Source organism: Vicugna pacos, chromosome 14 (assembly GCF_048564905.1).
Source record: "Vicugna pacos chromosome 14, VicPac4, whole genome shotgun sequence".
In the NCBI taxonomy this organism is placed as follows: domain Eukaryota; kingdom Metazoa; phylum Chordata; class Mammalia; order Artiodactyla; family Camelidae; genus Vicugna; species Vicugna pacos.
Genome location: NC_133000.1, coordinates 72,593,724 through 72,616,237, shown reverse-complemented (window position 1 = coordinate 72,616,237; position 22,514 = coordinate 72,593,724). Strand labels below are relative to the sequence as shown.

The 22,514-nt window shown below is 56.1% G+C and overlaps 1 long non-coding RNA gene across 1 annotated transcript in view; it reads right to left on the bottom strand.

Annotated features, from left to right (window-relative positions):
* LOC140701196 (uncharacterized) overlaps nt 1-22,514 on the bottom strand; it is a 237,504-nt gene that overhangs the window by 142,081 nt on the left and 72,909 nt on the right. The window contains exon 3 of the long non-coding RNA XR_012080149.1: nt 6,566-8,411. This is a non-coding gene — a long non-coding RNA (uncharacterized lncRNA). The remainder of the gene's footprint in view (nt 1-6,565; nt 8,412-22,514) is intronic.

Genomic DNA, 22,514 nt, shown 5'->3' with positions numbered 1-22,514 from the left:
TTCACAACGAGGAAAACAGCGGAAGAACAAGAGCAGGACGGTGCCAGAGACCGAGGCCGCAGGCAGGGCGTGCCGAGAGCGGGGACGCGCGGCAGGCAGGGCATGCCGTGAGCGGGGTGCAGTGTTTTCAGAGAAAACCATCTATCTTAAGAACTTTTTTTTCCTTAACACTGTCCCATTGTCCCTAATTCCAGCAGAGTTTAATCACCTTTGATGCTTTTGCCCAGAAAGATATTTACAGGCATTCATCTCTGTCGCTCGTCTTTGAATAATCTGTCTTTGCACAATTAAGGGAAACGTTATCCAGCTCTTTAAATCTCTGCTCATAAACCATAAATCACACAGTCCCACCACCCCTTAATCACCGCTCCCCCTCTCCTCTACAACGCCCCTACCTCCCGCCTCCTCCGACACCGACATGTTTCTTAGGGATTTACAAAGACCTGGACCCAAGCGGCCACAGCTCACCGGGCTTCAAGGGGGCCACGATGGGAAGGGGAGTGTCACGCCCTCGATGGCCCCAAGCAGCCTCTCACCGGTGATGTGATGATTCTGTCTGCAGTTTTCAGCTGCCAGAGCCTTGAGATTTAGGGTTTCCAGAGTTAGCAGATAAAAACGTAGGCTGCCCAAGCACGATGTGGGATGTATTTATAGTAAAAAGGGTATTCGTTGTTCATCTGAAGTTCAAATTTCAGTAGGAGCCCTGGACTTTGTTCGCAGCCTGACGGACCCTACACCTGCTGTGAGCTTTGGAGTGTTCTTTGGACGGGGCAGAGGACCCCACCCTCACACCTGCCCACTAGGGTCCTCCACGTACAGCGAGAGCTCCTGAAACAGCCGTGCATGAGAGTGGCCTGTCCAAGGGGTCGATGCCACTTGCAGACAGGTACCCACCGGGGCAGCTCCTTTCTACAGGTTTCTCAACTCCAGGGACTTAATGATCACATTCACCAGCTGCATCCTCAGTTTTTCATGCTGCATCCTATATCCAAGATGCCTCTGTTGATAATGTCACTGTCCACACGGGCAAGCCAGACGGAAAAGAAGGAAGTCAGTTCACGTGGATGAGCATCTTCCGTGCATTAAGCACTGAGGTCGCAAGCGGATAAAATGACCACCCCCTGAGCTCACAGAGTCTCCTCCATCTCGCCTGGTCTCGTCTGCAAGCAGGGTCCACTGAGCCTGGAACCCTGCTTGGCAGCCTCATGGGCTGCCCAGCCTCAGAATCAGGCAGGCATTCTACCTGCAATAACAGGACAGTCACCTGGTCTCTCGTGGTTGTTACACCCAAAACTTGGAGCTCCCCTGCCCTCCTCAATTTGTGTCCCCTCATACGCTTACAATGGCTGGTCCGCTACGCGCTCTCCCTCGCAGTAAGACTCAGCTGAGCGACCAGCTTTGCAACGAGTGAAGTAAAAGAAGGCAGGATGGCAGTGGAAGAGATCGGGGCCGCCATGGGTCTCCAGGGCACTGGAAGGAGGGCTGAGTGCTCTCACCTTGGGTACAAAATGTCAGGATGCACCAGAAATGCCGATAAAGAATACGTTAACGCCATGCTTCAATAAATCAAAGTTAACATAAAATCCATAAGAAACAAAATATTAAAATTCAAATAAAAACGAAGTGGTACTACTGATTTTCCCTTTTCCCTCAAGCTCCGGTATGCCCTGGTACAGCACTGACGGAACAGCGCTGTGCTGACCCCAGAAGAGGTCGTGGTTCGGCTAAAATGGCACCAGGGAGAGAGGCCATCCGGGTGGCCACCCCAGGGACCAGCCAGACCAAGTCTCTGTGGGGAAGGATCTGTCTGGTCCTCCACTCTGCACGTCCACAAACCTGGTTTCATCCACCAGCCCTAAGGCGACCCCGTCTCACAGTGACAACAGGAGCCCCGGAGCCACACATCTGTCATGAGTGCGTGGGGTCACCTGCAGGAGCTTGGGCATCCCTGTCCACCCTCTCCAAAGCTCCGTGATGGCTGAAGGTCACATCAGCAGTCAGAATTTGCTTGGGAACTGTGGGGTCTGCGTAGCGGAAGTGGGGCAGGCCTGGGCGCCCCTCGTCTCCCCCTTGGAGCCGGGCACACTGTCCTCTGTTCTCACGGACTTCTGTCGCCTTCTTATGGGGGTGACACCCGATCCGTTAGGGAAGCTTCTTTTCCATTAGAACGAAACACAGCCCCCCTCTGCTTGGATCTTGCTCTAAAAAAACATTTTTATGCCTTCACTGAACCAGGAGCCACCTTGACTCCCTTAAAGCTCTGGGAAGACGTCACCTCACCAGCCACATCGTAAGCGGAGAGGCTGAATATACAAGCGGTCAGCTCAGAACTCGGACCCGCACCCTGCAGCAGCCGGTCCAAGAGGCCAACCTCTGGCAGATGGGGCCGGCCCAGGAGGCAGCCTCTGCCTGTAGGTCCGACTGTAGGTGGGGAGAGGAAGCAGCCTCTCCCCACTGGTCCGACGCGGAGGACGCAGGCCCTGGTCTCTGGTAACGTCGACACCTGCAACGACTGCCCCACGCGGCCAGGGCTTCGTCGATCCCTCACGCTTCCCAAGCGGGGGTCCCTGCTTCCACTGCGGGACTGGCCACGGGACATCACACGTGCTCCCTTCAGCCCGCATACGGGGTGCCCGCTCTAATGAACGGCCCCGGGCCCCCGGGCCAGGAGCCTCATCAGGACACCGAGCCCCTCTCCACCGGGCGCTCTCCCGCTGACCCCCCGCCCCGGGCCTCCCCAGACACAGTGCTGGAGCGGCTGCCCGCTACAGCAAGCCTGGAGCAGACTTCACCTGCTTTCGTCCGGTTGGTCTCCGTTTATTTCCACCAAGCCAGATTGGGGCGGGGGCCCCAGCAGGCTGCTGCCTGGCAGGCGGGGGCCTGGGGGGCCGGGAGTTGGACGTCTGGCGAGAGCGCTGCCCCTGGGCCGGCAGGTCCGGGGAGAACCGGCCGCCACCAGCCCACTGCAGTGGCTCCACGGGGCATCCGGAGCTTCCCGACTTCCTCCCGGCTGATGAGGCTTTTCAGGGGTTTGGAGGCTCAGCAACGACAGGCCAACCCCGTGGCGCTGGCCGACGAGACTCTTCGCCCCGCGTGGCAGACAGAGTCTGGACCGTGCCGTGCAGCGCGCGACCGGCGCGAACACAGCCGTGATGCTTCAGATTGCCCTGGAGGACAGCAGGCAAACATGCAAATTCAGATCGCAGCACCTGGCCACCCTTCGGCGTAGGGAACGCCTTCGCGTTCAGCCCTGTTCACCTCGCACGGCCGTCTGACCTCCCACGCGGTAATGGAGCAGCTCCACCTCGGTCGGAGAAACCAGCGCCAGGGCCGAACAAACCTCAGAGAGGAGCAAAGCCAGCACCCTCCCCTCAGACAAGAAAGCCGACGCTCCACGGACACAAGGCGCCGGTGCTGCTTGGGGACCAGAGCCCCACCCACGCCAGCAGCCCGCGAGTTCATGCAAGGTGTTCGTTTGGCGCTGCCCACGGGTCTGTCTTCCTCTTGCCCCTGCTGCAGTTCTACCGGCAACCAGGAACTCTGCCCTGGGAGCAGCGCGGCTGCTGTAGCCCCCAGATCTCGAGTATCACACCTGGATGTTCCCCCTTGTGCCCCGACACCCAAGGTGAGGCCCACCAGCCCGCGGCATCCGCGCCAGCATCGCCTGGGCGCTTGTCAAATGCTGAATCTTAGACTCATCTCAGACCCACTGACCCACTCTCTGCATATCAAGAAGATGCCCAGGAATTGCATGAGTTGGAGAAGTGCTGATCCAGACGAGTCTTTTCTTCATTTCCTACCAGATCTTAGGAATTTAAACCAGTCTTTCAAACCTCTCAGCATTCAGAAGGTCAGAGCAGTCTTTGCAGCAGATGGAGACTGAGTGGTAACGATGCCACGGCGTCTCCAGTCAAGGAGCAGACGTGGCCAAGCCCACCCGCGGTCACTCCGCGGGGGCGCAGCTCACCTGGTCAGTTCATCAGCACCCGGACATCTTCTCTCTCTCTGTGATGCTTGAAGACATCTTCACTGTGAAGGGCGGAAAAAATACAGAAACGTGCCAAGCAAGATTGAAACCCTAGTCCTGGCCCTGTCACAGGCACATTCCTGCCCAGAGGCACAAAGGTGATTAATAATCTGGTGTTTTGGGAACATCTTCAGACACATTCATCTTGCTAGAAGCCCTGAGCCATGGCCTGGTGTCGATTCCGCAGGCAGCTAGGGAGAGGAGTCCATGAGGGCACAAAGCCCACGGTGGGCACGGTGGGGGGCCCCCTGGGACGGCGAATTTTCTGTGACACTGTGACTGGACCCAGGCTGCATGGTATGTCTGTGAGTCCACTTTTTGGTGAGATGAGCATCTGAACTGGCGACTCAGTAAAGCCGATTGTCCTTCCAGTGTTGGGGCTGGGGTACCAGCCAACCTGCTGAAGGCTGGAGGAAGAAGAACTTACCGCTCTTCCGCCTGACGACGGAGCTGACGTCGGTCTCTCCCATCCCTGGACAGGGAACTACACCACCCGGTCTCCTGGGTTTGCGGCCTCTCAGCCTGCATGCTCCCGAGAGCCAGTTTCTCCTAATAACTCTCCACATCCATCCATCCATCCATCCATCCGTCCATCTATCCAACCATCCATCCATCCGTCCATCTATCCATCTATCTATCCATCCATCTATCTATCCAACCATCCATCCATCCATCCATTTACCTAAGCATCCTTGGGTCTACTGTTCTGTGCACACACTGGCTACAGAACTGCGTCATTTGCCTGCGTTAAGTGACTTTCTATCCTTCACTGAGCTCTGTCAACACTTTGAGTGCATTGCTTCTCCCCCTGGAAGGAGCAGCTGTGTCTCTCCCCAGCGGCAGCATCTCCCAGCACGTACATGCACGTAAACAGCTGGGCATCGTGTATAAGTTGTATTACGGCACGCCTGCTTTCTTGAGGCTTTCTTTCCTTTTTGACTTCAAAATAAGCCTTAGCGCGTGAATCTGAGCTACATTTTCCAGTTGTGGTCTTCCCAATTCAAATACGTGTCTCTGACGCCTGAGAAGTGTTCTTTCATTGCTGGACCTTGAAACAACCGACAGGTGTGCGTCTTCCTCTGCTCCTGTTCACGCCAGACGCTCACGGAGTCGCCACCCCTCCCAGCAGGCTGGGGCCAGCGGCGGGTGGCCGTGGGGAGGGGCGGGAGCATCGGCGTCACCAGAGCTGCCTCTGCTCCGTCTGGCCGCGGACCTCCTGCGAGCGCTTGAGTCTTTAGAAGCGCCAGTTTCCCGTGCGTGGCGGGGCCCGCAGCGGCAGGAGAGTGACGCAGACGGTGGTTCGCCCCAGGTCAGAGCCAGCCGCACGCTCACGGTGCGCCCTGCCGCCGGGAAAGGTGGCCTCTCGCCCTGACGGCGCCTCCCGTCCTGCCTGAGAGCCCCGCTCGACCCCAGCCTCCGCAGCCCCGCTTCCGCCTGGCGTCGCCCGGCTTTCAAATTATCACTGAGAACTCATAACCCCTTCGAGGATACCTTCTCAGAGTCTGCCTTGTGCATTATTTCTACAGCTTGGGGTGTCTAGGTCCCTGGTTTACTCTGGCCTCAGCCAGGCGGTCAGAGGCCTCCACCCCAGGTCTTGCTTTCAGCAACGCCGTGGGGCTGGTCTCGCTCAGATGCACACCGGTGAGCCGGGGACGCTCTCAGAAAATCCAGGCATCCTGGGAACTGTGCTGAACTCCCAGCAGAGACCTGTGATGGGCAAGGTCAAGTGCACGAAGTGGCTCTTGGGTGGGTGCCAGGGACACAGGCAGCAGCCAGAGTGACCTGCCCTCAGCTTCGACCAGCGGGTGGCGCCGCTCCGGGTCTGTCTGAGCACGTGTGTAGCTGGACGCCTGGAGGGGATTCCCCCCGCCCGCCCCCAGGTTTACTCTTCCGTCCACCCACCTTGGGGTGCCCGTGCACGGCGGAGTCCTGCTGAGGGTCCCCCGAGCTCCCTCAGAGAGGGTGACCTGGAACGACCTGCAGTGTTTACCCTTCTCCCCCTCAGTGGACCCTGAACTCCAGCCCGACCCCCAGCCGCTCTGACACAGCAGCCTCTCAGAAGCCTCTGTCCACACAGCTCTGCATCTCTTGTGTGTCCTGGCGAAGATTCAGCAAATGCCTCACCATGAAAAACCACCCCAGCTCCTCATCCGTCCCTTCCTCAATTTATACCGTTCCTCCCGACCCCAATCTTCCTGATTCTAACAGTGCTTTTCCTTGTCTATTTCCAGCACCCCCACCTTTTTAAATCATGAAGCAAGAATATGAAGTGGCTGCTCCCCTCTACAGATTAGGATGCACGGGTCCGGGCTAGTCTACTCCACATCGAGGTCTCCTCCTCCGAAAACAGAGGAGGTCTCTAGGAGCAGGAAACGGCAGTAACAACCCACGAATCCCGGAGATGAAACCCCATCGGCCACGAACACACGACTGTCTTTACAGAAGTGAGCCTCCTTCGGGACCCCCCCCCGCCCCCAGCATGTCCTCCTGACGAAACCGCCACTTCCCAGCAGAGGCAGGAGGCGTGCACTCTCTTACCTGGCCGAGGACAAGTCGCTGGGGCGGGCGTACGTTGTCTGCAAGCCCTCGTCTGCGGAGCACGTCGGAGACCGAGCCCATCGCCCCCGCTCTCAGATGACTGCAATTTGTAATCCAAATCCGAAGGGACCCTGGGTGGCGTGCTGACCCGGGGTTAATTGTTCCTGGGTTGAGAGGGCGAGAGGACGGCGGCAAGGCTCAGCTGTGTGTGGTCACTGGGCTGTTAAGCACATTTTCCCTGTTCCCTCTGATTTTAGCAGGAGTCACCCCGTCTTAAGAGCCACTGATAGTGCTCGGCCCTCTTCAGGGAGTGAGCTCAGAGGGGGCCTGCAGACATTCACCAGGTACAGGAGAAGGAAACGTGGCTCTGTGAAGCGCTGGTGGGAGAAAGGGGAAGATGTGGCCGTGGTCGAAGCTGGGGGCAGCTGGTGGTGCCTTCCATTCCAGAACATTCCTGCAGGGCACCCAGCCTCCACGTCTTCACCACATCCTGTTTCCATCTCTTCTCGGATCGTCTGGGCACCGGGGAATTTCCCGACGAGCAACAGTCCACAAGTTTTGATGACATCTGTTCCTTCAAACAACAGTGTCTCCATTTTGTGCAAACAGACGCTCGATTCATGTCATGCAGTGAGTTCCAGCCTGGTGGATACTTCGTTCCCTCCTGGCCGCTCTCCGTGGACAGTCAGCCCCAGAAACGTCAGAATGTCCGTGGCAGGTCCTGCCTTCCAAGGGCGTTGTGGTCTGTCTGTCACTGGCAGCTTCCCCTGTGGAAGGTGCTCTGACAGAGACCTCAGGGCGCCCTGCATCTCCAGACGGCCCTGCCTCCACCCGGGCCGGGAGGCCTTCACGCCGCGTGCCCGCCTGCTTCCCCCACAGAGCCCAGCCCTCACAGCGTCCAGCGGAAGGCCTCCTCCACGTCTGTCCCCATGCCCGTCATTGGGTCTGCAGAAGACCGAGGTCACACTGTGAGAGAATGACAAAACCTGCCTCTCGTAACCGCATAACTCAGTTATTTACAAGCACGTTGTCTTGTTCTAAAGGAAAACAATGGGCTTTCGCAGAGATGATTCCAGAGCCAGCGTTTCATCCTGGAAGAGGCCAGACTTGCCTTAGCCAACTAAACACTCGAGTTTCGTGAGCTCATTTTTGCTCCCTTGTGTCGCCGTCACGTGAACCATGACCACGGTCCCACAGTGACTTCCACGGGTCCTGCGATCGTGGACACATGTGAGCTCTTCAGGGAGGGTTGAGGGTGGCCCCTCTACTGGGCCGGGCAGTGCTTATACACGTGGACCAGGTGAGCCCTTTGATGTGGTTTCCCCTTTCACGGCTCTGTCTGAGCATCCTTCTTTGTCTCTGTAGTCCTTAAACAAAGGAGTGAAGGGAAAATAACAAAACAGCATGATGAAAAGGGGGGTGACTTGCTCTCGGGAGCTTCAGGGACACTGCCCGTGTGGAGCCGGGTGCAGGGAGAGGCCTCCTGGGGGCTCGTGACAGCACGGTCGGGGAAAGAAGGCAGATTTTTGAGGGCGCAGAGCCCACTCAGGGCAGCCACCCCACTCCGAAGCGGGCTGGGACCAGCACGCACTGGCACAGAGGACCAGATGCCGTGCAAGCTCTCAGGCCGACGTCAGGAAGCCCGGGGAGGAGCCAGACGTCCGGGCAGCACCTGGGTACCGATGAGGACCAAAGGGAGATGGGGAGGAGATGCTTTCATTTCTGGAAGATGGAGACCTGCTGGGGGCACCTGGCCCCTGGTGCCTCTGGGGGTGGCTGAGGGGTCACCAGCCCGGGACCACAAAGCTGGACGCTGCAATGCGGGCACTGAGGTCGAGGGCAGGGCCTGCGGAGTGAAGAGTGAAGATGTGGTCAGTGTCAGGCAGGCCAGCTCAGTTCCCTCTTTAAAGGGAGGCTAAGCTGGCCCCACCCAGAGCAGTGAGAGTGAGACCTGGACACCCTCCGTCTGGGCCTCGGGACACAAATGGACTGACGTCACTGAAGCTCTCAGAGCAGCCAAAGCTTCCGGTCAGACCTACAACAAAGACTGCAATGTCTGGGGCTGGGCTCTGCAGCGAGCGGAGGACAGTGCTCGGGCAACGCCGTGGAACTGTCTCTCAGACCAAGAGCTCAGGAAATGCGAGAAAAAAATACGGCAAAGTTATCACTGCTTTCAAGAGGATCTGAGGTGACTACCCACCAACTACACCGCCAGGCAGTGGTCCAGAGCAGAGCGGACAACTACTAGGAGACACACTGAAGAAGGTGTCCTGTGCAGCAGAGCAACAAGAATGCTAAAATACGCGGAAACAATCTGCAAGGAAACTTTAAATCTCCTGAGGGCGTGGCGTGAGCCTGAACAAATGAAAAGTATGCTGCTTTAAACAAGATGATGTCTAAATCACAGAGACACACATGCTAGGTTAATCTGTACAAGTAACGTGATTCCAATAAAAACACTGAAGGATTCTTTTTGTGGGGGTGGCGTGGGAGAAAACAAGGTAAGCTTATCGAGATGGAAAAATAAACACCTAAGATCAGCTAAGAATATTATTTTTTTAAAGGAATAAGGATGGTAATTCCTGGCAGATATTCAAACATCCCATAAAAAGAGAGTAACCACATGCTTCAGCACTGGCACCTAAGTGACAGATCCATGGCAGTTCTGAAAGCCTAGCCCAGCCAGGAAGGCGACGGCCCAAGAAAACCCAAGGGTCGGGGCTGGGGGTCTGCGTGTGTCCGCCTGCTCTGCGCCTTCGTCTCCCGAGGGCTCTCGGCTTCCCTTTGGGTGGCCCCCCAGCCGCTTCCCCACCCCCAGTTCCATGGTCCTTCCCATTGAGCTTGAACTCGGCCTCCCCACTGACCCTGGGACGGGCCCGTCCAGGTGATCGCCGCACCCCTCCCAGGTCGACGGCCAGGTGCCGACACAGCGTGCGGGGGGGTCCGGGGGCCATGCTGCGCGGCCCCCACCACGTGAGCCACACGCCCCTCTGCAGCACAGGCTGTGCTTTAGGGCTTAGAAGGCCCACGCCTGGAGCACGCGTGGGGCGGCCTCGCTTTGAGAACAGCCCCTCTGGGCAGCACACTAATTACGCCCAGTGAGCAACCTTCCCGCCACGTTTGTAACGGGCCAGTCTCTGCCTGGCTGGAGTTTTATGAACTTGTCTCGTTAGTGCAGCCAATCCCCTCATCTTTACATGGTGCCACGTGGCCTTTGTTTACCCAGATGTTGTCACCACAGAGAGCTCCCTCACAGACCCTGTCCTAAAGGCGCCCCTTCAGACGGCGGCGGCGGCACGGTCACCCCGAGGAGGCTGTGAGACACAGCGCTTACCTGGCCGGGAGCTTGTTCTGAGGAGGCGGCTGAAATCAACTTCTCAAAGATCCACCTCTCTTCCTCAGAAAATTAACAGAACCGCAACTTCTGGTTGGGCCCAGGGCTGTGACACTTCCCAGTCCCCCTCGGAACTGTGTGTGGCCCTGTGACCAAGCTTTTTCTCATGAAATGCAAGCAGAAGGGACGTGTTGCAAGCGACTTCGGCACAGTCTCTCTGAGAGGGAAGGAGCGTGCCTTTTTTCCCCTCCCTCCACCGCCCTGCTGCTTGGAACATGGAGCTGATGGGCGGAGTACCACAGCCCTCTCGGGCCACGAGAGCCAGGGCCACCCCCAGGGACGGCACAGCAGAGTCTGGGGAGCGACTCCCACGGAGCCTGCGTCCACCAAGGCAACCTGGCTGCCCAGCTCTGCAGTTCTGTTCTTTTCTTTCTTTTTATTATTTTAATTTTTAGGTCTCTATTCCCTGGTACTCAACCTACTCACAATGGAGAAGAACTTCTCCTGATGATGAACGCATTATCAGTTCCCTCCCAAAGGCTGACAGTTCGCCTCAGGCTGTTAGATTAATCCCAATCTCCATCTCTCGCCGAGTCAGAGTCTCCCTGGCCAGTGTCGCCTTCTCACCAAACACACACGGTCACGCCGATCCCTTGGTTTGCAATGTTTTTCCCACTGTCGCTTGCATGGGCTTTTTTCCCCTCGAGAAGAAACCTAACAGAACGAACCCGTGGGAGCCAGAGCCCTTCCAGCCCCCGTGCTCGGTACCTCCCTTCAGAGGGTCTCCTGCTCCCAGGCTTGAGCTGGGTGGGGGGCAGTTTACCGCAGCTCGCATCGAAGGTCTGCATCTCTATGTCCTGGCGGGGGCGCCGGCTGGCGGCCGTGAAAAGACCCAGAACCGGATAGCGGTCCGTCCTGCTGCATTTAGACACGACTCTCCGCTTAGGTCAGACGTCAAAGCGGACAACTTCCAGTCTGAAAACGTGCAGGTTTAATGAGAAGGAGAGCAGCTGGCTTTGCCCTTGTCCTGAACTTGGGCTCCAGCGGCCTAACTGTGGACACCATCTTCTGTAAAGACTGCCACTTCATGTGGTCAGTCCCAGGCACCGTGGTTCTCAGTCCTGCTCCTTCCATGGACTTCACGTCTGAGGATGGTAATCACCTGTCAACAAAACACCAGCAACTAACAGCGATCAAAGTGAGCCTGTGCTGGCCGGCACGCTGTGTAGGCACAGCCTCGCCCAGCTCTCTGTACCCCTGCGCCACAGAACTACGCAAACTACTCCCATTACACAGGTGGTGACACTGCAGCACAGAGAGGTTAAGCTACTTACCGAGGTCACACAGCAGCAGGGGCTGGGCCAGGCCTGGAATCGGAGCCTTATCTTAAACACTCTGCTCCAATGCCTGCCCATGCAGGGACTCTGCCCTCCCAGGAGTTATACACACAGGCAGTCGGAATTCTGGACCGACAATTCACCTCCTTGTTAAACTTTATTTGCGCCCTTGAAATAAGTCACTGCAGAGCTTTCAGGGATGTCCACTGAGCTGTGCAGAGCAGTGAAAAGTCTGAGTAGCCTGAAGTGCCGCTCCCAGACGAGGGCTCGCGGGCAGCACTCCACCCTCCTGGGTCATCTCGCCCCGTGAACAAAGGTCCTCTTCGCAGTCTACTTAGTGCCACCATTTTCACATTTTTGTGCTTTTTTGTTGCTGATAATTTCACCATTTGAAATGGCCCCCAAACGTGGCACTGAAACGCCGTCAACTTTTCTGAAGTCCAAGAAGGGTGCAGTGTGCCTCACGAAGAAACGCGTGCATACACACGTCAGATGTGCTTCCTTCGGCACGAGGTACCGTGCTGCTGGCCGCGGGCTCCATGTGCTGCGTCAGCAACACATATAACATGTCTTCAACATATCCACACGTGGAGCAGGGCTGTGCATGAGCGGTCGGTGACTGTGCTGTGACTAGAGGGTGGCAGGGACCTCAGCCTGCATCTCCCCAGGAGCCACGGCCAGGACTGAACTGCTGGTTCAGGGTTCACGGTGACTGTATGGGACACGACTGCTGCAAATAATGAGGACAGGGAGCTGCAACTTGCTCCTTCTGCGTTTAAGTTCAGGTTCTACCTGAATTCTCAGCTCCGCCCACAGCATGTTGCAGCTGACGGGAAGGCTCTGCTGCTGCTGTCACAGAGACCCGTGAAATGACCAGCCTGCCACCCAGGTCTGGCCACTGCCGGCTGGTCTGTGAGCCACAGCTCAGGACTCACGATCCTTCCCAGGTGTCCCTCTGAGGAGCACAGGATGAGGGGGCCCGATGGTCAGGTGAGGGCTTGGCAGCCACGGCCCCCAGGGTGGCTCTGTGGGCTCCTTTGGGTCTGGGCTTCTCGGCATAGGAGGGGGTATTTATGTTGGCTCTAAGCCAGGAAATAACTTTCCAAGCCAGCGGAACATCAAACCATCCTGTTTAGAGCAAGATGACAAAGGAGGCATTCAGCTAAGCTGGACGCTGGATTACACAGGAATACCCTGGAAGCCACACACAGATCACCCCCTCTGAAGACGCAGATTGCAGATGGGTGCAGGAAACACCGAGGCAGCAATACATGAGTGCAGACGAGCCTTGCACTGGTGGGTTGGGCTCCTCCAAGCCTCAGGCGTACCAAGCATCTCCAAACAGAGTCCTGATCAGCAGAGCCAGGCTTGCTTCCTAAAGGTTCAGCTCTGTCCCCCTTCCCTGGCTCTAGCATCGCTCCCACGACACGTGGAAAAAAGTCTATACCTCACTGAACCTTTACTCTGGCATGCTTTGAGCTGAAGTGAATACTTTTTAGGGCAAACCTCAACCATCAGGGGGAACGTGAGGGAGGTCAGTGATGTTGCTCAGAACTGCAGACGAGAGCGGCCAAGGAGCCCAGGCGGAACCCAGCGTCAGCACCACGGCCAGCGCTCCCATTGTGCCCTCCTGTCTTCACCCAGGGAGAAGCGAAGCTCATCTTCTGGGATCTTCTGCCCCATATCGATGTGTTTAGAGTTAATTAAGTCCTCTGCTGAGTCTTCCTGTTTTATAGGTGTGCATGTGATCTATTCTGAACCTGCTAATTTAACTAATTAGCCTTCAAATGCATCATTCTTTAAGTAACCTTTTTCTTGACTAATGCTCAATAATTTCAGCGGGTTTTCATGGACTGCAACAAGGAAAAGTCACAGCTCATTTTTCTCCAAAACAGTTTTCTAGCTTTTGAGGTCAATGTGGTTCACAGTCACTCCATGTTTTACAAAGCCCATGAAAGGACATGGCTGGGGTGGGGGGTCCATGTGCCAGGAGGCCTGGAGAGCACGTGGCTCCCGCGAGGATGAGATGCTAACTCAGAGGACCCTGTTTCACTTCGCCTCTTGATCTTCAAAAGGCGGAACAGGACGCACCCTCCAAGCCCTCGGGGGGCTGTGGTTCAAGCTCGTTGGATGCCTTTCATAGCCTCAGCCCGGGCAAGAGGCACTTCAGAGAAGGATGTTCTTCCTCTAGTGTCTGAGAAGATGGAAAACCTGCAGTCCACTGGCTGCAGAAGCCTGCTGCCTGCGTTGCTGGTGGAAGGGGCTGTGGCACTGCACGTGCTCAAAACTCCTGTTCTTCTTGGGCAGGCTGTCCCACAGGGCATTGTGTCAGCTATCTACTGCTGTGTAACAAATTACCCCAAACACAGTGGCTTAAATGATGTGTGTTACGGAACAGTTCTGTGGTTCTGTGGCTCAGGTGCTGCCTCAAGGGGTGGCCTGGCTCAGGGTCCCCCACAGGCTGCCATGGAGGACTGGCTGAGGCTGTGGTCATCTCACAGCAGGGTGGGAGAAGGATGGGCTTCCAGGCTCAGCCAATTGGCTGTTGCACTGAGAGCTGCTCTCAGCTCCCAGCCTCTCTGCATGGCACCCAGTGTCATCAGGGGGAGTCTGAAAGTGAGGAAAAGACGGGGTCTCAGTGTTCTGTGACCTGCACTTGTGTCAGCGCCTCCCAGGTGGATGTACATCCAAGCCCTGCCTGCTGCCCCTGAGCTCTGGACCATAACTAACTGATCACTTGATGTCGCCACTTGCATTTCCAGTGGGCACCTTCAGTTTAACACAGCTAAAGCAGAACTCCAGATTCCAGAGAGACTCCTGATTTCCCCACGGCATTGAGGGATTTTAAAATTCCCTTTACATTAATCTGTGGTAAGCGGCAAAGTGCTAGCAAAGTTTAAAGCGGTTGGTCAAAGAGCTCATTTTCAGCCACTTTGGCAAAACATTTATGGAGCAGTTAAAATAAATTATTTCTATTGATCAAAAGTAAGGTTTTTAAAGTCAAGTATTGCCTTTTATTCCCCCAAATACTATCTTGACGCTAAAACATTGAGGAAAAGCAGGACTGAGCTGCTGACCCCGACCCCCCTCCCCGTGGTCGGCGGAGCCTTGTCCACAGAGACCTCAGAGTGGGTCTGGGCCGGCTCTGCTCTCCAGGGCGCCCTGGGCGGGCTGCGTCCTGCCTTGGATGCCTGCATCCCCACTAGTGAGTACAAAGTGAGCCTGCCCCACGGAGGCCAGAGTCGGTGCTCTCTGAAACGCCCGGCTCAGATGAGACATCTTAGAACCTTCTCTAATGGAGCTGAAACAGAACGGAGAATGTTTCATGAACACTTGGTGATCAGAGATCCAGGCTCTATTACCAAGTTAAACATCAAGGAACCCATGTGCCATATGCGGCAGCTCTGCACACGAGGCCACATCACGTACACGTGAGCTTCAGCACCCAGAGAAGAGCACAAATCGCCGACGTGGGCTAGGCCGCCCGGCAGAGTGTTGCTGTGCACCAGGACGGGGGCTCTGGTGGTACGCGGACAGAAAAAGGCCCCTGGACAACCACATGGAGCACACACAGCAGGGGCCAGGGGCAGGTGTGCTTTAATCGGCCTTCCTTGGCAAGATGCTAGCAATGCAAAGATCCCTGTCTTAGGAGGCAGAGACAGGCACGGAGCCAAAGACCCTTCTCGCTCCTCCTGCCCTTGGGCCAGGCTCTCCCTGTCCTTGGGGCCGCTGCCCACCTCGCCTGGTGGCAGGATGGCCAGGCGGCGCTGGGAAGCGAGCACTGGGGACCCAGCTCCAGTTGCCCTCCCTTTGCATCTGCCTGGATGCTTTGCATTTGTTTGAGGCTTGCATCTGCTCCCAGACAATGAGCAGTAATTTTAAACCTGTTTAGCACGCATTTAACCCAGTTACTTCTCTTGTGACCATTTCATTTGCATCTGGGGCTCAGTGCAGAGAGGCTGTGAGGAACAAAGCGAGAGCGACACGGCACCAGCCCGCAGCTGCGGGGCCGCACCAGGCACACCCCCACGCGGCACACGCCCGCCCGCAGGGGCACCTCCGCCAAGGGCGCCTTCCTGCAGGCAGGGTCGGGCTGCTGACTGCCCCTGACTGTCCCATGATGGGAGGTACGTGGCGACCCTGAAGCTCTCCGCCACCCAGGACTGGCGATGGCCCGAAGGAAGCTGCCTGCTGAGAATCAAAAGTCCCAGGAGGGAAGGAAACCCTCCACCCTCCGTGGCTTGGGCCCCACGGAGACAGGGGCCCTTCTCACCGATGCTAACGAATAACCCACCACTGGCCGTCTAGGGGGCCAACCACGGGTTCTGAGGCCTGTGGGTTACACCAGGCCGGGGGTCCCGAGGGAGCTGGCCCACTGTGGGCTGAAACGTGTCTGCCTTCCTGTTAGCACACACACACACCCACGGGTAGACACGGGGCTTGTCTCCATGTCCTGGCCGACGTGAACAACGCTGCTTTGAACATGGGGTGCAGGCAGCATTTCGATGTCGTGTTTTCATTTCCTTTGGATAAATCCCCACGGGAGATTATGCAGCCGAGAGAAAGAAGGAAGTCGGGCCCTTTGCAACAACATGGATGGACCGTGGGGGCGTTATTCCGAGTGAGAAAATTCAGAGAAAGTCAGATTCCATACAATCTCACTGACATGTGACATTTTTAAAAAGCTGAACTCATAAAAGCAGAGACCCGAATGGCGGTCACCAAGGGCCGGGGGGAGGGGACTGGGGAGAGGCTGGGCAAAGAGCACAAAGGTGCGACCAGAAGGAAAACGGGTGACTACGGTCAAGCAACCCGGCTGTAAACCTCAGCGTTCCTCAGGCTGGGTCGTAAATGTCCTCCCCACAGAGGGAAGGGTAACTGTGTGACAGGACAGATGCACCAGCTGACGGCCGGTGGCATCACACGGCGACACGCAAATGCATCACACCTGCACGCTGCAGCCCTGAAACACACACAGCGATAGCTGTCGATCCTGTCTCAGTAAAACACACACACACACACAGAATAACACTCACGAAGAAATAAACAGGCACACGACTGCAGCAGGAGCACTCGGGGCAGCAGTCAACTTTTATCATTTGAAAATTCAGTTTCTGTTCTGTACTTTTCCCCCTTTTTCACTGATAAAGCGTGCAAACTGTCACTAGAAAACTGGGAGGAGAGAAACGAAGCCATCAGTCCGTCACTTTGCTGACGTCCTTGGGGCGAGTTTCTAACGTAGCTGTTGTTTAATTTAGATGTTGCTTCCTTTAAAAGGCTGTCCTGTGAGACAATTACATGCGCGTACTTTTTCCGAAGCCACAGATCAATATGAAGGCAATTACAAATACTTTCATCCTTTAAAAATGAAAGAACAAGTCAAGTTTTTGAAAAAAAAAAGATATGAAAAAGATGAACGTTTAAAAAATAAAATAAAATGTACTTGTAATTTTGTATATATGATTAAAACAACCAATTGTCATAATAAGTTGTGCTTATTTAACCAAAAATCAGGATTTTTATTCACCGCTGGCTCCACAGCCCTTGGCATAGAGAGAACTCAGCCAGTGTTAGCTGAGATCCTGCAGCGCTGCCTGCACGCTGACGCTGGCACTTTTACCCACTGTGAGTGTTTGTTGATGTACTGATTTCTGCGTCTGTGAAGTGACCATTATCGAAGGGCTTCCTCTTGGGGTGGCTGCAGGATTAGACGAATTAACAAACACAAAGCAAGCTGCCGCTGCCGACGTCACCTCCCCGTCTGGGCTGTGAGAGCTCCGGGCGGGGCCGTGTCTTCCTCGCACGGTCTGTAATCGCGTACGGCCCGTGTTTGTGGGTGAATAAACAAACGAGCCAGAACAGGTGGATGAGGAGGGAGGTAAGGAGTGAGCGGTACAGAGAAGGTGAAGCTTGGCTGGGCCTCTGGGAGTGAGAGGTTAGGGCTGGGATTCCCGGTGTCCGCGCTGCAGACAGTTCGGCTGGACGATGCTTTGTTGCGGGGCCGCCCTGAGTTGGCAGCACCTGGCCCCCGCCGATCCACGCCAGGGAATCCCCAGTCGTGACATCGAAACACGTCTCCTGCCCTTGCCAAGGGCTCCCTGGAGGGGCATTCAGATGACATCATTCTGTCAGGGCTGTCCTTACAGAGGGCCAGAGATTTGAGAGTCTGCCCCAACCCATGCTTGTTGTAAAAATTTTGCAAAACTGAGGGTTTTCAGGAGCTACGTGATGTGTATGGTAGATGTGCCTGATCAGAGGGAACACCCCCAGTAACAGAGATCTCTCTCTGAGAATGAGGTTAGGGATGACTTCACTTTCTTCTTTGGGATTCTACATATATTCCTAATGGATACCATTTAAAACTCCACAAAGTTTTCTTTTACTAAAATAAAACTGTATATGATATGCGTTTAACTTATTTAATAAACGTATTGAAAAATATTTCTTTTCTCCTTCTGATCTAAATCCTTAACTAAGTGGAACCCAGTCAGTCCACATTCTTGAGGTCATAAGAGCATCACTGGAGGTGACAATAATCACGCTATAAATACAGATATGGAAAACGGAGGCAAACTCCAGCCGCTCACCTGAAACGGCATCCTTCCCCGACCCTGGGTCTTGCTGGAGGTGGTTCTCCCACAGACTCGGCCTCTGGTCGGCGGCAGGGCCCCCCATGGTGGACGTCATGTCCGACCACCCACAGCTGCACTGCACCACTGCGTTTCAATGTGACTGTGGAATTAGGGCCCGATTCTGCCTGGTGCTGGGTGCGGAAGGAGGCCAGCTTTAGTGCCAAGTTGCTCTGCGGTCATTTGGACGTTGGTGGCAGTTTGCCAGACGCAACATGGCCTGGCTCATCCCCTCCCTTTAGCGTGAGGACAGCATCACCGGGGCCACAGGCGTCGGGGACAACGGCACACGCCCGTGCCACGTGCCTACAACGCTCAGACTCTGCCTTCTTCAGACTTCGGGTGGTGGATAAGGATTACTTTAAAACGCACACGGATGAAGCCCACCGAACACCGGGAACTAAGCCCATCACAGAAACGAGGACACGGCACCCGGGGCAAAGCTGGAGGCAGCTTTTCTCGGCCGCTGCTCAGACCAACCGCTTGGACATTCCGAGATTCATTTTTCCCCTTGAGCTCTTAGACAACAATTATTCCTTGAAACTGAAGAATAGGTTTCTTAAGAAAGGCTAACAGACAAAGAGGTTCTTCTTGGAAACACTGCTCAATAGTAAGATAATAAAATGTTTGAATGCCGGTGTTATCCAAGGCTGATAATAATATATTGCCTACTTCGCTTATTTTATTTTTTGCAGGCCAGACAAATTAAATTAAACCTGCTCTTTGCTCAACAGCGTGAGGTGCGTTGTTAAAAATAGCTCTGCTCCTTCAACGGAATGACCCACTCGAGGTGCACGGGCGTGGGGTCCTCCTCCAGGAGCGGGCGGCACACGGCAGGTGGGAAGCCTAGTAGCGGGGGAGCCGAGGGAAGAGAGAGGCTGCGCCTGTTTGGAGGGATGTCAGGAAACACCAGTGATGCCGAAACTGTGAACATGGAGGGAGCCCGGAGCCCGGGTGACCGAGGGCGCCCCGGGGACCAGCTGGGCGAGAACCGTGCCGCCAGGACCTCGCAGCCCTGAGGATGCTCCTGCCCCCAGTTTTAACACGAGCCAGACAGCATTTACGTGCAGCCCGGCCAAGGCTTCAAGTTAACAAACTGTTTCAAAACATCTTCACTTCTCATTGGTAAACACCGGGCCTACTAATATATATTGAGAAAATTAGTGTTTTCATGCAACGTTTTCTGGTACATTACCTAAAGTCAATGCGCAACTCACACTTGGCGTTTCATTGCTAGCAGCGTCGGGCTGCAATGTTTCACCACCAACTATGGGCGTCGCAGCAATAATTTGACAGGCGATAAAAAGAGAATAAGCTCTTTGGTGCAGTTTTTATCGTCTGTTCTCCACGGTCTCAGGCACTGGAGTGGAAGGAATGAAGACGTACAATTTAACCAGTATGTTTACACGCATCCAACAGATATTTTTCTCGGGAGATTAATTGAATTACACCTATAAAATATTTATATTGTATACTTATCAGTCCCGAGATGGTTCTGAACAATTAGGAGAATGTTTTCATTAGTATGAAAAGATAACTACCACTGCCACGCAACCCTGTGCCACATCCCATAAACAGAACGCTAATAATTTTTGCAACCGTACCCTTTTGTGACGCTCCATGGAAGGCGTAACTTCAGTGAAGTGTGTTAACTCTAAAATCTCAAACCCCGAGTATCAGGTGCCCTGGCATCAAAGCTGTGCCCTCTGTACTGTCAACGGGCGTCCCACGTGCAGCCACAGAAAGGCAGCGGATTTGGTGGGGTGAAAAATGACCTGGTTCTACCTTAGTTTTGCTGTTGTAAGTTGTGTTACATTGAGCCAGTCCTGTCTCGTCTCTCTGAGCCTCAGTTTCTCCGTCTGTTACTGGTGTGTTGGGGTCAGAGAGGGACGCCACTGAGCAGGTCCTTGCAGAAGCCAGCAGGGGGATGTGAATGTGGTTTAGGTGGGATGCAGGAAGGGGTGTGCTGGTACGTGCTCAACAGATGGCTCTGAAAAAGCAAAACAGGAGAGGGAAGGGGTCCTGACCTGTAGTGTCCGCCCACTCCTCCAGTGTAAAAATCCCCAGGATGGCTGATTTCAAGCAACCACTGTGACATCAGTGACCACTGCCAGCTCCCCGGAGTGAGGCCAAGCTGCTCCAGGCTGAGACGAAGTCATGAGTCAGACAGGCTGCTTGTAAGGCATCCATGCTGCGTGGGAGCATAAAGATAAATTCATTCTCTGACGCATCTCTGGAGGTCCTACTGTGCGGAGCCGTTTCTGCAGGCGCTGAGTTACAGCACGGATGCCCCACCCTCCAGCGAGAGGGTCGGACAGCGAGTAAACCCAAGCCCACTCTGCACACCTACGAGCAAAAGTGGTGAGTCCAGAGACCCACCTAACAGTCATTCATGTATTCATTCAGTTGACACACGCTTATTGAACCCTCCCACGTGCTGGGGGAGGCAGGTCAGTGCGCAAACCCAGACAGCTCCTGCCCCGCGAGGAGCTCAGATTAGTGGCCAGAGGGCCTAACCCAGCGACCCCCGAGTCCTGGAGGGCAGGCGCCGGCCTGGGTCAGCTACAACCCTGGCAGAGATGGAGACCAGGGGCCAAGCGCTTTCCCTGGACCCTGGAGAGGAGACGCAAGGTGGAGCCTGTATAGACACCAGACTCCGGAGTCAATCTTGGAAGGGGCTGGGCTGGGAAATGGCACCGCCCCCTGGGCCAGCACGGTACCCAGGGCACAGGAGGCGCTCGCCCCAGAGGAGGATGGCGGCACAGGTAGCAGGCGGGCAGGAGCTGCCCCCCAGCTCTCGGCAGCCCTCTGGAGTCTCCAGGAAGAGGAAGGAGGGGCAGCCTGGGCACAGGTACAGGTCACTCCGGGTGCAGTGTCTGTTGCCAGCATCTGCTGAGAGCGTGCCAGACACCAGGCACTGCTGTGGCCCCAGGAACACAGAGGCCGGGAGGGTGGCTCTAAGCGACTGACAAAAGCCCCTTGGGGTCTGGCCCTGACCCCACCCACACTCTTCGAGAAGAGTCAGTGTGGAGCGATGGATGGGGTCATCTCAGGGCACCACAGACCAGCTCCACCGTCACACTTGCGGCTGCTCCCGCCGCCCGCAACTGTCTTCTAGGCTGGCTCGCCTGCTGCTCTGAACCCAGCAGCTCACTGTCCGTCATGGGCGGGAAGGGGCAGCTCCTCACTGGGCACCCAGGTCCCCGAGCAGCCCACACAGGGTCCCGCGATGCGGCCACACTGGACCTCCTGACAGGGGTCCAGGGAAAGGTGGCTGCCATGAGGGCAGCTTTACCTCCTAATCACATTAAGTGGGTGCGTGGGTGATGGGGTGACGAGCGAGGAAGACGAAGCGGAGAGCAGGCACGCAAGTGCCGGCTCACGGTGCCCGGTCCTCACTGTCCCGCCCACCACAAAGGCCGGCCCTGCGTGGGGAGCCGTGGTTCTCGGCAAGGAGAGAGCCGGCTTTCTCCTGGGTCCCCAGCACTGGCCCCTTAACTCTCGGACTCAGGGTGGGCTTGGGACTTTGGCTCCGGGATTGAGGAACAGTGGAGACGTGAGTGTGGGGAGGGTGTGGCGGCCAGACCACCTGGCTCACAGGACACTGCAGACTCAGGGGCCCTGAGTCACCCCCATGGAGATAGGTGACCACCCTCGTTATCCACCCTCAAAGTCCAAAGGAAGAGCCCCAGCTCGTTCGCTCGTCCAGGTGCCGGGAAGGGCCGTTGAGGCAGCTGGGGTCCCACACTGACCTGGATGCTGGGGAGCTGGCTGGAACGGGGCTGGGATCAGAGACCCCGGTTAGCCTCCCTGTTACTGAGTGCTCGGGGCGGAGGCGAGCCAGGTGTGGATGGCGGGGCAGACAGCTCCCGGGGGCCCTGAACGTGGCTGTAGGCGCCCCGCCCGCTCTGCTCAGTGAAGGGTTTGTGACCCCACCTCCCACCCCCTCATTCGCAGCAGGACAGCTGGTCTCACTGGCGCCCCACATCCGCCTCTACCCCCAACTCCTTTTCAGCCAGCAGGTAGAAGGCTCTTTTAGAAAGTGCAAACTGGATGATCTCTCTCCCCTTCATTAGAAGTATCAAGGCATCTGATCACCCTTGGGAAGATCCCAAAGCCCTCTGAGGGGCCTGAGAGCCCAGCAGACGCCCCCTTGCACCCTCTTGCCTCCTGGCCCAGCCACTTCTGCCTCGGGAGACCCTGACCAGCGAGGCGGGCGCAAGTGATAGTCCCCCGTCCTTGCGGCTACCTCTCCTCAGGTGGCGGCTGAACTGCCTCCTCGGGGAAGCCCCCTGCAACCCGAGGCAGGATGGGCTCCGGGGCAGCTGTGATCACACAGTGAGGACTGTGAGTAATCGGCTGTGCAAGTGTCTGTAACGTGTGAACAACTGGGCTGTAAATGCTGCAAAGCCAGAGAAAGACCTTCCTGTTTGATGGTTGCCCGCCTGACGCCCACCAGGGCTGGGCAGGAGAGGTGCTGTGACTCAGGAGGGAGTGGCTGGGGTGGAAACACCGCAAGTCGGTGGGGAAGCGTAGGCTCTGATGTTAACCTTGGCCGTGAGCTTAGGGGCATAGCTGGACCGCGTGTGGTCAGTACCGGGAGTGAGTGGCCTGTGGCTTCACTGGGCATCTTATTTAGGCTCTGGCTG